The sequence below is a fragment of the Eleutherodactylus coqui genome, chromosome 6 (assembly GCF_035609145.1).
Source record: "Eleutherodactylus coqui strain aEleCoq1 chromosome 6, aEleCoq1.hap1, whole genome shotgun sequence".
Classification (NCBI taxonomy): Eukaryota; Metazoa; Chordata; class Amphibia; order Anura; family Eleutherodactylidae; genus Eleutherodactylus; species Eleutherodactylus coqui.
Window position 1 is genome coordinate 220,833,813 of NC_089842.1, and position 15,206 is coordinate 220,849,018.

At 51.5% G+C, this 15,206-nt stretch overlaps 1 protein-coding gene across 2 annotated transcripts in view; it reads left to right on the top strand.

Annotated features, from left to right (window-relative positions):
• LOC136633265 (CUGBP Elav-like family member 3-A) overlaps positions 1-14,997 on the top strand; it is an 81,318-nt gene extending 66,321 nt beyond the window's left edge. For both annotated transcript variants that reach the window (XM_066608863.1, XM_066608864.1), the window contains exon 13: positions 11,467-14,997. The gene's annotated coding sequence lies outside the window, so the exon portion shown is untranslated. The remainder of the gene's footprint in view (positions 1-11,466) is intronic.
• The last annotated feature ends 209 nt before the right edge of the window (positions 14,998-15,206 follow it).

Genomic DNA, 15,206 nt, shown 5'->3' on the forward strand with positions numbered 1-15,206 from the left:
ATAATGGGCGTGTTGGGCGTTCACGTTTGTCTCAAAGATACTCAATGGGATTGAGATCTGGACTTTGGACCGGTCAATGAAGTTTGCAGAAATTCTGCTCCCCACACTCCGTGCCGTATGACATGGTGCTTGGTCATGTTGGTGGAGGCACGGAGCAATACCCAAGTATTGCCACAGGGGAGGTGATGCCACATTGTCCGGAACGTCTGTACCCATTGCTGGTAAGGATGGACTTCACTATAACCAATGGCCCTAGTTCACCCCCACACCATAACAGAATCTCCTCCAAACCTCACTGTTGGGGTGATGCAGCCACGTAGAAACCGCTCTCCAGTTAAGTGCCACACCCAAGTGCAGCCATCTGATCGGAAGATTATGTACTGTTGTTCATCTTTCCACAACACTTTCTTCCATTTACTTACAGTCCGACGCTTCAAGCACCATCGCCGGTGCCGCTGTGCATTCACTGCTGTAATTTTGTGTGCAGACGCTCATCCATGGTGACCCTTCACATGCTATTCTGGTACCAATGGATGTTCCAATGGCATGTGAGACCCCCTGAGTGAGGGTAGATGATGTCTTCAAAGCTCGTACAAGGTGTTAGGGTATGCTGCTGAGATCTGTTGTTCTGCATGGGTTTCCAGCAGCACGGCCCCAAAGGTGAGGTTGATTAAAGTGGCTGGGTGTGGATTTCTCTAGCTAGCCAACCACCACCTGTCTGCTGCTCATATATACTAGCTCGTCTGTTAGAGGCTGCTAGACTTTTCTCCATCTGTTCAGTGTGAACAGTGTAATGTTCCTACGGGTCGATGTATGTGCCAGATATGAAGTGTGAACAGTTCTGTTCCTGTTTGGCCAAGATACTTAAGCCCGTGAGACCACTTCAAGGGTCTTCATTGTTTTGCGTGTCCCTACTCTAATGAGACAACTTTCACATGAAACCTGCCTGCATGTAGGACGATCGTCCTGACAGGGACGGCCCTACATCGAAACCTAGGGACCTACCTAGACCTAGATGCCAAATGAAACACAGCAGGACTGTACGCAGCTCATACCAACACGCCAGGGATATGCATTCAACACAGCACACCATGCATCCTGAACAGGACTGTTCACATCACAGGTCTGGCACATGCACACAACCGTAGGGACATTACAATGTTCACACTGAACAAACAGAGGAAAGCCTCTAACAGAGAAGCTAGTATATATGAGTAGCAGACCGGTGGTGATTGGCTGGCTGGAGAAATCCACACCCAGCCAGCTCAATCAACCCCAACTGTAGTTCTGCACTACTGGAAACCCATGTTGAACATCAACAGATTCCAGCAGCACACACTAACCCCCCTTAAAGAGGGGCCTCTGGAGACACAGCCATCCAACACACAGGGGTCTGAGACCCGGGGGACTGGCTGTCTGGAGAAATCCACAACCAGCCAACTCAATCAACGTCACTTGTGGGGGCTTGTGCTGCGCTGGCACCTAACTCAGAGCTTCATTGTCCACATTCTATCAATTTACGAGGTATCCCTGAACATGGCTGCACCACGCACTGCACACACCAGATGGTTTCCATCTCCCAAAAATATGACCAACAGTGTACTCTGGAAGGTCCGGAAGCTGAGATGTCAGTACTAATTGGTTGGTGACATCCCACCACCCGACCCCGTTGTCAGCTCTACATCTGATGACATCCCCCCACCAGACCCCGTTGTAAGCTCTACACCTGGAGGCATTCCCCCCGCCAGACCCTGTTGTCAGCTCTACACCTGGTGACATCCTGCCAGACCCTGTTGTCAGCTCTACACCTGATGATATCCTCCCACCAGACCCCGTTGTCAGCTCTACACCTGGTTACATCCCCCCGCCAGACCCTGTTGTCAGCTCTACACCTGGTGACATGCCCCCGCCAGACCCAGTTGTTAGCTCTACACCTGGTAACATTCCACCAGACCGTGTTGTCAGCTCTACACCTGGTGACCTCCCCCCCGCCAGACTTTTTTGTCAGCTCTACGCCTAGTGATGTCCCACCGCCAGACTGTTGTAAGAATACACCTGATGACATCCCCCCACCAGACCCCGTTGTCAGCTCTACACCTGATGACATCCCCCCCGCCAGACCCTGTTATCAGCTCTACACCTGGTGACATCCCCTCGCCAAACCCTGTTGTCAGCATACACCTGATGACATCCCCCCACCAGACCCCGTTGTCAGCTCTACACCTGGTGACATCCCCCCGCCAGACCCCGTTGTCAGCTCTACACCTAAAGGCATCCCCCCGCCAGACCCTGTTGTCAGCTCTTTACCTGGAGGCAGCCCCGTGCCAGACTCCGTAGTCAGCTCTACACCTGGTGACATCCCGACAGACCCTGTTGTCAGCTCTACACCTGGTGACCCCCCCCCCACCAAACCCCGTAGTCTGCTCTAAACCTGGTGACGTCCCACCACCAGACTCCATTGTCAGCTGTACACTTAGTGACATCCCCCCACCAGACCCCGTTGTCAGCTCTACACCTGGTGACATCCCCCCACGAGACGCTGTTGTCAGCTCTACACCTGGTGACATCCCCCCCGCCAGACCCAGTTGTTAGCTCTACACCTGGTGACATTCCGCCAGACCCTGTTGTCAGCTCTACGGCTGGTGACGTTCCACCGCCAAACTGTTGTCAGAATACACCTGATGTCATCCCCCCATTAGACCCCATTTACAGCTCTACACCTGGTGACATTCCCCCGCCAGACCCGTTCTAAGCTATACACCTGAAGGCATCCCCACGCCAGACCCTGTTGTCAGCTCTACACCTGGAGGCATCCCCCCGCCAGACTCCGTAGTCAGCTCTACACCTGGTGACATCCCCCCGCCAGACCCTGTTGTTAGCTCTACACCTGGTGACATCCAGCCAGACCCTGTTGTCAGCTCTGCACCTGGTGACCTCCTCCCTCCAAACCCCGTAGTCAGCTCTACACCTGTTGACGTCCCACCACCAGACTCCGTTGTCAGCTGTACACCTGGTGACATCCCCCCACCAGACTCCATAATCCACTCTACACCTGGTGACATCCCACCACAACACCCTGTTGTCAGCTCTACACCTGGTGACATCCCACCACCAGACCCCATTGTCAGCTCTACACCTGGTGACATCCCACCGCCAGACCCCGTTGTCAGCTCTACACCTGGTGACATTCCCCCACCAGACCCTGTTGTCAGCTCTACACCTGGTGACATTCCCCCCGCTAGACCCCGTTGTCAGCTCTACACCGGGTGACATTCCCCCACCAGACCCCGTTGTCAGCTCTACACCTGGTGACATGCCCCCGCCAGACCCAGTTGTTAGCTTTACACCTGGTGACATTCCGCCAGACCCTGTTGTCAGCTCTACACCTGGTGACATCCTGCCAGACCCTGTTGTCAGCTCTGCAACTGGTGACCTCCTCCCACCAAACCCCGTAGTCAGCTCTAAACCTGGTGACGTCCCACCACCAGACTCCGTTGTCAGCTGTACACCTGGTGACATGCCCCCACCAGACTCCATAATTCACTCTACACCTGGTGACATCCCTCCACCAGACCCCGTTGTCAGCTCTACACCTGGTGACATCCCACCACAAGACCCTGTTGTCAGCTCTACAACTGGTGACATCCCCCCCACCAGACCCCATTGTCAGCTCTACACCTGGTGACATCCCGCCAGACCCTGTTGTCAGCTCTACACCTGGTGACATTCCCCACCAGACCTTGTTGTCAGCTCTACACCTGGTGACATCCCCCCGCCAGACCCCGTTGTCAGCTCTACACCTGGTGACATCCCCCCACCAGACCCTGTTGTCAGCTCTACACCTGGTGACATGCCCCCGCTAGACCCAGTTGTAAGCTCTACACCTGGTGACATTCCGCCAGACCCTGTTGTCAGCTGTACACCTGGTGATTTCCCCCCGCCAGACCCTTTTATCAGCTCTACGTCTAGTGACGTCCCACCGCCAAACCCTGTTGTCAGCATACACCCGATGACATCCCCCCACCCGACCCCATTGTCAGCTCTACACGTGGTGACATCCCCCCGCCAGACCCGTTCTCAGCTCTACACCTGAAGGCATCCCCCAGCCAGACTCTGTTGTCAGCTCTACACCTAGAGGCATCCCCCCGCCAGACCCATTTGTTAGCTCTACACCTGCTGACATTCCACCAGACCCTGTTGTCAGCTCTACACCTGGTGACATCCCGCCAGACTCTGTTGTCAGCTCTGCACCTGGTGACCTCCTCCCACCAAACCCCGTAGTCAGCTCTACACCTGGTAACGTCCCACCACCAGACTCCGTTGTCAGCTGTACACCTGGTGACATCACCCCACCAGACTCCGTAGTAATCCACTTTACACCGGCTGACATCCCTCCAGCAGAACCCCGTTGTCAGCTCTACACCTGATGACATCCCACCAAAAGACCCCGTTGTCAGCTCTACAACTGGTGACATCCCCCCCACCAGACCACATTGTCAGCTCTACACCTGGTGACATCCCACCGCCAGACCCTGTTGTCAGCTCTACACCTGGTGACATTCCCAACCCAGACCCATTTGTTAGCTCTACACCTGCTGACATTCCACCAGACCCTGTTGTCAGCTCTACACCTGGTGACATCCCGCCAGACCCTGTTGTCAGCTCTGCACCTGGTGACCTCCTCCCACCAAACCCCGTAGTCAGCTCTACACCTGGTGACGTCCCACCACCAGACTCCGTTGTCAGCTGTACACCTGGTGACATCACCCCACCAGACTCCGTAGTAATCCACTTTACACCGGCTGACATCCCTCCACCAGACCCCGTTGTCAGCTCTACACCTAATGACATCCCACCAAAAGACCCCATTGTCAGCTCTACAACTGGTGACATCCCCCCCACCAGACCCCATTGTCAGCTCTACACCTGGTGACATCCCACCGCCAGACCCTGTTGTCAGCTCTACACCTGGTGACATTCCCCCACCAGACCCTGTTGTCAGCTCTACACCTGGTGACATCCCCCCGCCAGACCCCGTTGTCAGCTCTACACCTGGTTACATGCCCCCGCCAGACCCAGTTGTTACCTCTACACCTGGTGACATTCCGCCAGACCCTGTTGTCAGCTTTACACCTGGTGACCTCCGCCCGCCAGACCCTTTTGTCAGCTCTACGCCTAGTGACGTCCCACCGCCAGACTGTTGTCAGAATACACCTGATGACATCCCCCCCACCAGACCCCGTTCTCAGCTCTACACCTGGTGACATCCCCCCGCCAGACCCGTTCTCAGCTCTACACCTGAAGGCATCCCCCAGCCAAACTCTGTTGTCAGCTCTACACCTGAAGGCATCCCCCAGCCAGACCCTGTTGTCAGCGGTACACCTGGTGACATTCCCACACCAGACCCTGTAGTCAGCTCTACACCTGGTGACATCCCCCGCCAGACCCCGTTGTTAGCTCTACACCTGGTGACATCCCACCAGACCCTGTTGTCAGCTCTGCACCTGGTGACCTCCTCCCACCAAACCCCGTAGTCGGCTCTACACCCGGTGACGTCCCACCACCAGACTACATTGTCAGCTGTACACCTGGTGACATCCCTCCACCAGACACCGTAATCCACTCTACACCTGGTGACATCCTTCCACCAGACCCCGTTGTCAGCTCTACACCTGGTGACATCCCCGCACCAGATCCCGTTGTCAGCTCTACACCGGGTGACATCCTCCCACCAGACCCCGTTGTCAGCTATACACCTGGTGACATCCCCCCACCAGACCCCCGTAATCCACTCTGCACCTGGTGACGTCCCACCACCAGACTCCATTGTCAGCTGTAGACCTGGTGACATCTCACCGCCAGACCTCGTTGTCAGCGCTACACCTGGTAACATCCCCCCACCAGACTCCGTAATCCACTCTACACGTGGTGACATCCCCCCGCCAGACCCGTTCTCAGCTCTACACCTGAAGGCATCCCCCAGCCAGACTCTGTTGTCAGCTCTACACCTAGAGGCATCCCCCCGCCAGACCCATTTGTTAGCTCTACACCTGCTGACATTCCACCAAACCCTGTTGTCTGCTCTATACCTGGTGACATCCCGCCAGACCCTGTTGTCAGCTCTGCACCTGGTGACCTCCTCCCACCAAACCCCGTAGTCAGCTCTACACCTGGTGATGTCCCACCAACAGACTCCGTTGTCAGCTGTACACCTGGTGACATCCCCCCACCAGACTCCGTAGTAATCCACTTTACACCGGCTGACATCCCTCCACCAGACCCCGTTGTCAGCTCTACACCTGATGACATTCCACCACAAGACCCCGTTGTCAGCTCTACAACTGGTGACATCCCCCCCACCAGACCCCATTGTCAGCTCTACACCTGGTGACATCCCACCGCCAGACCCTGTTGTCAGCTCTACACCAGGTGACATTCCCCCACCAGACCCTGTTGTCAGCTCTACACCTGGTGACATCCCCCCGCCAGACCCCATTGTCAGCTCTACACCTGGTTACATGCCCCCGCCAGACCCAGTTGTTACCTCTACACCTGGTGACATTCCGCCAGACCCCGTTGTCAGCTCTACACCTGGTGACCTCCCCCCGCCAGACCCTTTTGTCAGCTCTACGCCTAGTGACGTCCCACCGCCAGACTGTTGTCAGAATACACCTGATGACATCCCCCCCACCAGACCCCGTTCTCAGCTCTACACCTGGTGACATCCCCCCACCAGACCCGTTCTCAGCTCTACACCTGAAGGCATCCCCCAGCCAAACTCTGTTGTCAGCTCTACACCTGAAGGCATCCCCCAGCCAGACCCTGTTGTCAGCGCTACACCTGGTGACATTCCCACACCAGACCCTGTAGTCAGCTCTACACCTGGTGACATCCCCCCGCCAGACCCCGTTGTTAGCTCTACACCTGGTGACATCCCACCAGACCCTGTTGTCAGCTCTGCACCTGGTGACCTCCTCCCACCAAACCCCGTAGTCAGCTCTACACCCGGTGACGTCCCACCACCAGACTACGTTGTCAGCTCTACACCTGGTGACATCCTACCACAAGACCCCGTTGTCAGCTCTACACCTGGTGACATCCCCCCACCTGACCCCATTGTCAGCTCTACACCTGGTGACATCCCCCCACCAGACTCCGTAATCCACTCTACACCTGGTGACATCCTTCCACCAGACCCCGTTGTCAGCTCTACACCTGGTGACATCCTACCACAAGACCCCGTTGTCAGCTCTACACCTGGTGACATCCCCCCACCTGACCCCATTGTCAGCTCTACACCTGGTGACATTCCCCCACCAGACCCCGTTGTCAGCTCTACACCTGGTGACATCCCCGCACCAGACCCCGTTGTCAGCTCTACACCTGGTGACATCCTCCCACCAGACCCCGTTGTCAGCTATACACCTGGTGACATCCCCCCACCAGACCCCCGTAATCCACTCTACACCTGGTGACGTCCCACCACCAGACTCCGTTGTCAGCTGTAGACCTGGTGACATCTCACCGCCAGACCCCATTGTCAGCGCTACACCTGGTGACATCCCCCCACCAGACTCCGTAATCCACTCTACACCTGGTGCCATCCCTCCACCAGACCCCGTTGTCAGCTCTACACCTGGTGACATCCCCCCCACCAGACCCCATTGTCAGCTCTACACCTGGTGACATTCCCCCACCAGACCCCGTTGTCAGCTCTACACCTGGTGACATCCCCCCCACCAGACCCCATTGTCAGCTCTACACCTGGTGACATCCTCCCACCAGACCCTATTGTCAGCTCTACACCTGGTGACATCCTCCCACCAGACCCCCGTAATCCACTCTACACCTGGTGACGTCCCACGACCAGACTCCGTTGTCAGCTGTAGACCTGGTGACATCTCACCGCCAGACCCCGTTGTCAGCGCTACACCTGGTGACATCCCCCCACCAGACTCTGTAATCCACTCTACACCTGGTGACATCCCTCCACCAGACTCCGTTGTCAGCTCTACACCTGGTGACATCCCACCACTAGCCCCAGCTGTCCGCTCTACACCTGGATGCATTCTCCCCCACTAGACCCCATTGTCAGCTCTACACCTGGTGACATCCCACCGCCAGACCCCGTTGTCAGCTCTACAACTGGTGACATTCCCCCACCAGACCCCGTTGTCAGCTCTACACCTGGTAACATCCCCCCGCCAGACCCCGTTGTAAGCTCTACACCTGGTGACCTTCCCCCACCAGACCCTGTTGCCAGCTCTACACCTGGTGACATCCCCCCACCAGACCCCCGTAATTCACTCTACACCTGGTGACATCCCACCGCCAGACCCCGTTGTCAGCCCTGCACTTGGGGGCATCTGTACTGGGATATGCTTGTGTGATACTCTCTTTTATACCCACACATCTGATTTGTATGCCTTTCGCTTGACAGCACAGGATTGGCGGGTACTCAAATACTTTTGTCAACATAGTGTGTATATAGACAGAGTTATATACTGTGAGTGGAGTTACCATTTAAAGGGAGGAGATGGCTGTTAGACACCATAACACTGCATGAGCCATTAAAGATGCAGGATGTGTATAGGGTACATGGATTACATACAGTAGACCATTTGTTTCCAACCTGTGGCTTTCCAGCTATTGTGAAACTACAACTCCCAGATGGGATTTCGGGGTATGCTGGGAGTTTTAGAACTACAGGCTGGAGCCCCCACAGTAGAAAGTAGTGTTAGTAGAAGGTTGCCCCCACCCTGTACACCCCATTGTCATCCATAATAATCCTCTCCCAGTACCTCTCCTTTGCATGAGACATTAGGACATGAGCCCCCCCCCCATCCTTCCTCCCAGTTGTCCCTCCACCAGTCTCGTTGTCTGTGGTCCTATCATAGCCACATCATATCTACTCAAATGCTTGCCTTTTGGCTGCGATCTAATATTTGGGGGTGCAACCAAATGTATGTTTGGCATGGCCTATTAGTGGCCTTCAACTTGCTGTCTGGAGAAACACAGGATGAAATAGGGCCCGAAGTAGGATCCTAGCAGGGGCTGAGACCCAGCAGATACTGGGTGAGGTAGTTATCAGATCACCAGGTACAGGAGGAACCAGAATATGACAGGCCTGGAAGTGAACCCTCTAGACACAAGGACGATCCTTCAACCCTCCAATCCCTACTCCTACGAGTGCCATTTTCTGTGTCTGGTCTGTGGCTCAATATTCTCATAATCTGGTTCTTTGAGGTCTTGGTGATGTCACCTAAAACATATTTTAGGCTCATTCCAAACCATATATCATTGCCAGAACCAGAATGACGGGTCCCCTCCAAGTGCATGAGCCAGGCAGGTGCTGGATATCGGGGAGCCAGCAGACATCAATGGATATAGCTGTAGTCTAGCATACCTGTGACGATATCAGGGACTACTACTGTAGCCAAGCCCAGATTGCACCATGAGCAGGTCACCATGGTTGATGTGTGATCTTATACTGATGGAAGTAGGACTTAATTTTGAGGCTAGAACTCAACGTGAGGCTAGAGCCTGTTTTGGTGGCTTCCAGCCCGCAGGGTATGGTGATTATGAGCAGCTTCCTCTATGGTCCATTGGTGTCTAGTACAACCCCAATTCCAAATATGTTGGACCGTGTAAAATGTAAAGGAAAAAAAAAAAACAAGGATTTGGAAACCTCATTTAACCATCTGTTATTCTCAGTGGAACATATCAGTGGGGGGAGGGGATATTTCTCCATCTCATTTTTAAAAATTACCTAATTTAGTAATTGATGGCAGCAGCACATCTCACAGCAGTTGGTCGGGGCCGTGTCTACCATTGTGTAGCATCCCCTCTTCTTTTTACAACAGTCTGTAAACATCTGGGAAGTAAGGAGACCAATTGCTGTTATGATGGATGCAGTATGTGGTTTAGTTTAGCATCGTCCTGCTGAAATATACAAGGTATTCACTGAAAGAGACATTGTCTGGATGGAGGCAAATGTTCTAAACCTCCATATACTCCTCAGTGTAAGCTGCCAATGCCATAGGCACTGATGCCACCCAATACCATCAGAGATGCAGAACATGCTGGATGGTCCCCCTCCACTTGAGTCTGCAGGACACGGCGTCCGTGGGTTCAATAAATAATTTCACATTTTGATTCATCACAGGACAGTTCTCCATTTTGCCTCAGTCCATTGTAAACCAGCTTTGGCCCATAGAAGATGCCAGCGTTTCTGGATTGTGGTGATATATGGCTTCTTCCCTGCACGATACGGCTGTAACTTGTATTTGTTGGTTCACTGAGAACTGTGTTCTCAGACAGTGATTTCTGGAAGTATTCCCGAGCCCATGCAGGGATTACATTACAGAATCATGCCTGTATATAATGCAGTGACATTTGAGGGCCCGTAGATCCCCAATATCCAATACTGACCGTCGGCCCTGTCCCTTGTGCACATGGATTTCTCCAGATTCTCTGAATCTTTTGATGATATTGGAGATGGGAGAAAATTCAAAGACTTTGCTATTTTACATAGATGAACATTGGTGAATCTCCGACCATCTTTGCTTCTAAGAGACTCTGCCTCTCTAACATGCTCTTTTTATACTCCAGCTGTTTTTCATTAGTACCACTTCCTTTTCCAACCTTTTGTTACCCATTCCAGCTTTTGTGAGATGGGTTGTTGCCACCAATTTCTAAATGAGTTCATTTTTTAAATCAAATGGAGAAATATCCCCTCCCCCCCCCCTCTCATATGTTCTACTGTGCATAAAATATGGTTAAATGATATTTACAAGTCATTGCATCCTTTTTTCTTTACCTTCAGGGCTCATTCACATGGGCGTATTGTCACCATGTACAACACACACGTATTTCTCATGCGAAACACGCGGTGAATGGGGGCAATGAAAAGTCTATGGACTTTCATTCTTCAATTCACACCTGCGTTGAAACGGTGAGGGGACATCCATATAAAACACAGGGGAAATAAATCGCAGCATGCTCTATTTCTCTGCGTTTAATACGGAGCCCTTGAAGGGCTGTGTATTGAAACGCTGTAGCTTCGCAAGGCCTGCGAATGGACAGTGCTTAATACGGAGCCCCGCTCTGCACAGAGTAGGGGATTTGGAGAAAAAAAAGTCACATTGCACATGTCGTCATAATCCCGGGGATGCGCTGTGCTTATCGCATCCCTACACGATCTCGGCTGGCTCTTCTGCCAGCAGAGCGTAGGGGCTGCGATGAGTAAACCGCTGGTAGACTCGCAACGTTGTACTCATATGGCCATGTGAACGAGCCCTTATTTACATTTTACACAGTGGCCAAACTTTTTTTTGTAATTGGGGTTGTAATATAATGGAACGGCATGTCTGACGATTCAAAGCCAGATGGTGGAGGGGAAGGTGAGGTAGACTTGTTCTGCGCCTGTAGACCATGCCTTGACTTTGTGTTTGCTTTTCCTTTCAGTGGGTGCACCTGATTTGGGGGATCAAGGGGTTCCTAGGTCCAGCCCCTCATCCTCTCTTTCTCTTTCCACACCTCGCAACGAACTCCAAACTTTTTCTGCTGCTGGACCAAGAAGGACAATTTTTTTTCAGGGGAAACCGCTACATGGCTGAATCTGATAATCCTCCAACTCTTAACCAGCAAGGACCTTCGAACTCATCCTCACCCCTCTTAAGAGGTGAAGAAGTGGAACATTCCTGGATCTGCACACACTCACCGGAGCGGACAGGGTAGAGCTTTACTTGCCGCGTCCAGCCTCTCTTGTGGGCATGGGATTTATTTTTTAACCTTGGGTAAAAATTGGAAAAAGTTAAAAAAAAAAAAAAAAAAAAAACAAAACTTGATGTAGCGGCTGTAAAGGCGGTGGCGGACTATGTGGCGCAGGTATCGGGGGCGAGAACATGATAACGTTATGTTCAGATAACGGCTTTTCTTCTGATTTCTCACATCGTCCCATCTGCAAATGTTTAAGAAAAAAAAATGGCATTTTATGAGGTAGAGTGAATATTTATAGCGGCTCGGCCGATGCGGGAGGTGGGGGCACCGCCGCTCGTATCTGAGGCAGAGCTGCTGTGTTACATGCAGAGAGGATCTGGGTAGCAGTGCAATATCTCCTTATCCCCGGCGCTCACGCCTCACATTTGGCTGCTGCTCCAGTCTTTAATGAACCTGAACTCTTAGCAAGTCACCAGCAGCAGTGGGTAAGACTCGCAGGGGGCACATGGGCACTGGGGACCCTCTTATAGGAATTTGCGAGCCAGAGGGGTCTGAGTTGAAAAGTACATGGAATCCTGGATGGGGCTATCCACGCTCTGGAGGTCCACTCCTGAAGGTGCTACCTTCGCTGTGGTCCCTGAGCCGCAGTTACCATCTACGAGGTCCGTTAGAAGGGGAGCTCCTTCTTATGTAGTCTCTGAAAGGTGGAGCTACCTTCTACTTCACTGGAGTTCTTAAGAGTTGGAGCTACCTTCTATCTAAGTGATCCCTAAGTGACCTTTCATACAGAATTGCATCCCCTGTATGTTAGAAATCCGCAACAATTCCACAAGACGTCTTTATGCCGCAGTAGACAGCTTTTGCGCTGCGGAATTTAATCGTGTGGTTTTGAAGTAGACACGTGGATTTTAACAAAGGCGGAATTCAAGCCCCAAAAAAAGAAATTTGACACAGAAATGTCCGTGTCTTCTAATTCCATCACGTGTGAAAGGTCCCTTAGAGGGGAGAGCTACCTTCCCTTTGGTCTCTCAACGTAGGAGCTAGCTTCTATGCCGTCTCCCAGAAGTGAAGCTTCTTTCACTTTGATCCTTTAAAGAGGAAAACTACCTTCATTGAGATCCTGGCGAGGGGGAGCTATCTTCTATGTGCTTCAGCAGGGGAAAACCTCTTTCACTGTGGTCCCTTAGAGTAGGAGCTACCTCCTAGGTGGTCTCAAAGGAGGAACTAATCTCTGTGGTCTCAGTGTAGCTACCTTCCATGCAGTCCCCCAGACCAGAGGCTTCTTTCTCTGTGCAGTCACTCAGAGGAGGAGCTTCATTCCTTGTGGTTCCTCAGAGGAGGAGCTTCTTGCCCTGTGCACTTTCAAATGGAGTAGTTACCTACCATGCAGTCCCTCATAGGCGTTTCTTGCCCTGTGCCTCCTCAAAGGAGTAGCTACCTTCAGTGCACTCCCCCCAAGGAGGAGCTTCTTTGCTTATAGTCCCTCAGAGGAGGAGCTATCCTATATGATATTCCTCAGAGGAGGAGCTTCTTTCTCTGTAGGTCCCCAGAGGACAAGTTTCATATGATGTTCCTCAGAGGAGAAGCTATCTTATATTACATTCCACAGAGGAGGCGCTTCTTATCATGTGGAATCTTACCACTCCACCCTAGGCACCAAATACGTAATAGATTTGTCTGGTGCCATTACTTCCCCTGGGCCCACACCAGTAATTGAGGCCGGATGCGGCTCTCTCAGGGGTGGGAAAGTTCCTCTAACAATGAACACCGCAGAATGGCAACTGTTTGTGGAGACCAGAACTTTTCATGCGGTAACAATCAGACTACAGCCCTATCTTGTCCCCTGCCATCAGAGGTCATTTATAACTGCACAATTACACAGGTGGCGTCATTATGGTTTTCACACCTATACCTTTATTTTTGAAGAAAAATAAAATAAAAAAAAGGGGGGGAGGGAGGCGGCCTAATACGATTCGTAGATTGGTGGAAACCCTAGAAGTTCAATTGTCTCTCCCAAGAATCTAGCCATTTACAGCCACAATCTTGGGTGAAGTCTTCTGCCACTTCACATCTTTAGGTGCCGCAGCACACCATGCTTTCACTTTGATAAATGCCCCTCCCCCCATTGACTTGCACTTAAATACAACTAATGAAATACCATTATGGTTTTGAAGCGGCTTATGGAAGCTGTAATACATTGGACCTGTATCCTTTACAATTAAGACACCTAACCAGACAGAACTATACCATTGGCAGACATATTATGGACTGAAGCCAATGGGTTTGTAAGGAACCTGCGATGTCACTGCGGTATTCACAAAATGTCTTGCACTGGACTTCAGTAAATGTGGGATTTTTGTCATCAGTTACTCTGCGCCTCAGGGATAACACTAGTTCACAGGCAAACCGTAAGCTACATTCCATAAATCTGGCCATATAATGGTAGCCTGCAGTAACTTAGAGGGGAGGTCCATTCTCAGAAGAAAAGAAAAAAATAGGTGTTTGATATTTTCCTGAAAGAGCGCCACTCTTTGTCATGGGGCGAAGATGGTACTGCAGCTCAGCTCCATTCCATTTACTTGAGTATAAGCTGTAATACCAAACATGACCCATGGTAAAAAAAAAATGGCGCTGTATTTTTGTAATCCTGGACAACCCCTTTAGGCAAAAACACACAACCGAGTTTCAAACCCATCCCAGGTCACGCTCAAAGAAAAGAACATTATGAGTTTCCAGAGATTTACACACAGACTCCAGCAAGATGTCACCCCACCCTTGGTGTAGGCCCATAACGGGACATCCCATGTGTAATTCTGTTAACGAGCTTGTTCACCACCCCCGTGTGTAACCGCAGACACCAAGAATGGTCGCTTTGTTGGGAGTACCATCTTTACACTAGGTGGTGGTTGTGGGCAAAAGTGGGGTTATAATCACAGTCCCCATAGTGGGCCAATCCTAATCTGCATATCAAAAGGTCAGAGGTAATGGCTAGCCAATGAGCAGCCCTCATACAGAAAGGAAAAAAAGGTTTACAGTATCTGAAAATCCCCACAATGTACAGAATTTTGTTCGTCATAAGAGAAAAGTCTCCGCCATTTTATTGTCAAATCTAGGTTTTTACTTTGGGTTTTTTTTGGGAGGGGGTAAAGGGTATTTTAATATAAATGGGGCAGGGGCAGGGCTATATCAGACTGATCCACGGTGATTATATAACGCATAACTTATTTCTTATTTATTGCCGTTTATTTTCAATTATTTAATTTTTTTTCTGTTTAAATGAAATAAATTTGATGAATAGTGATGGCAGGCGTCCGATTCTTTCATAACCCGCAATTCGCCTTCAGGACATCAATATGATTTTATACAGGGTGAAGGTCACATAGTGAGCGGTCAGGGGCGCCAGCAGCATGGAGGATATTATACGTTCATATCAGTCTCTGACCCATCAAGGCCCAGGATGCCCGCAGACCTCGGAGTTGTCCTCT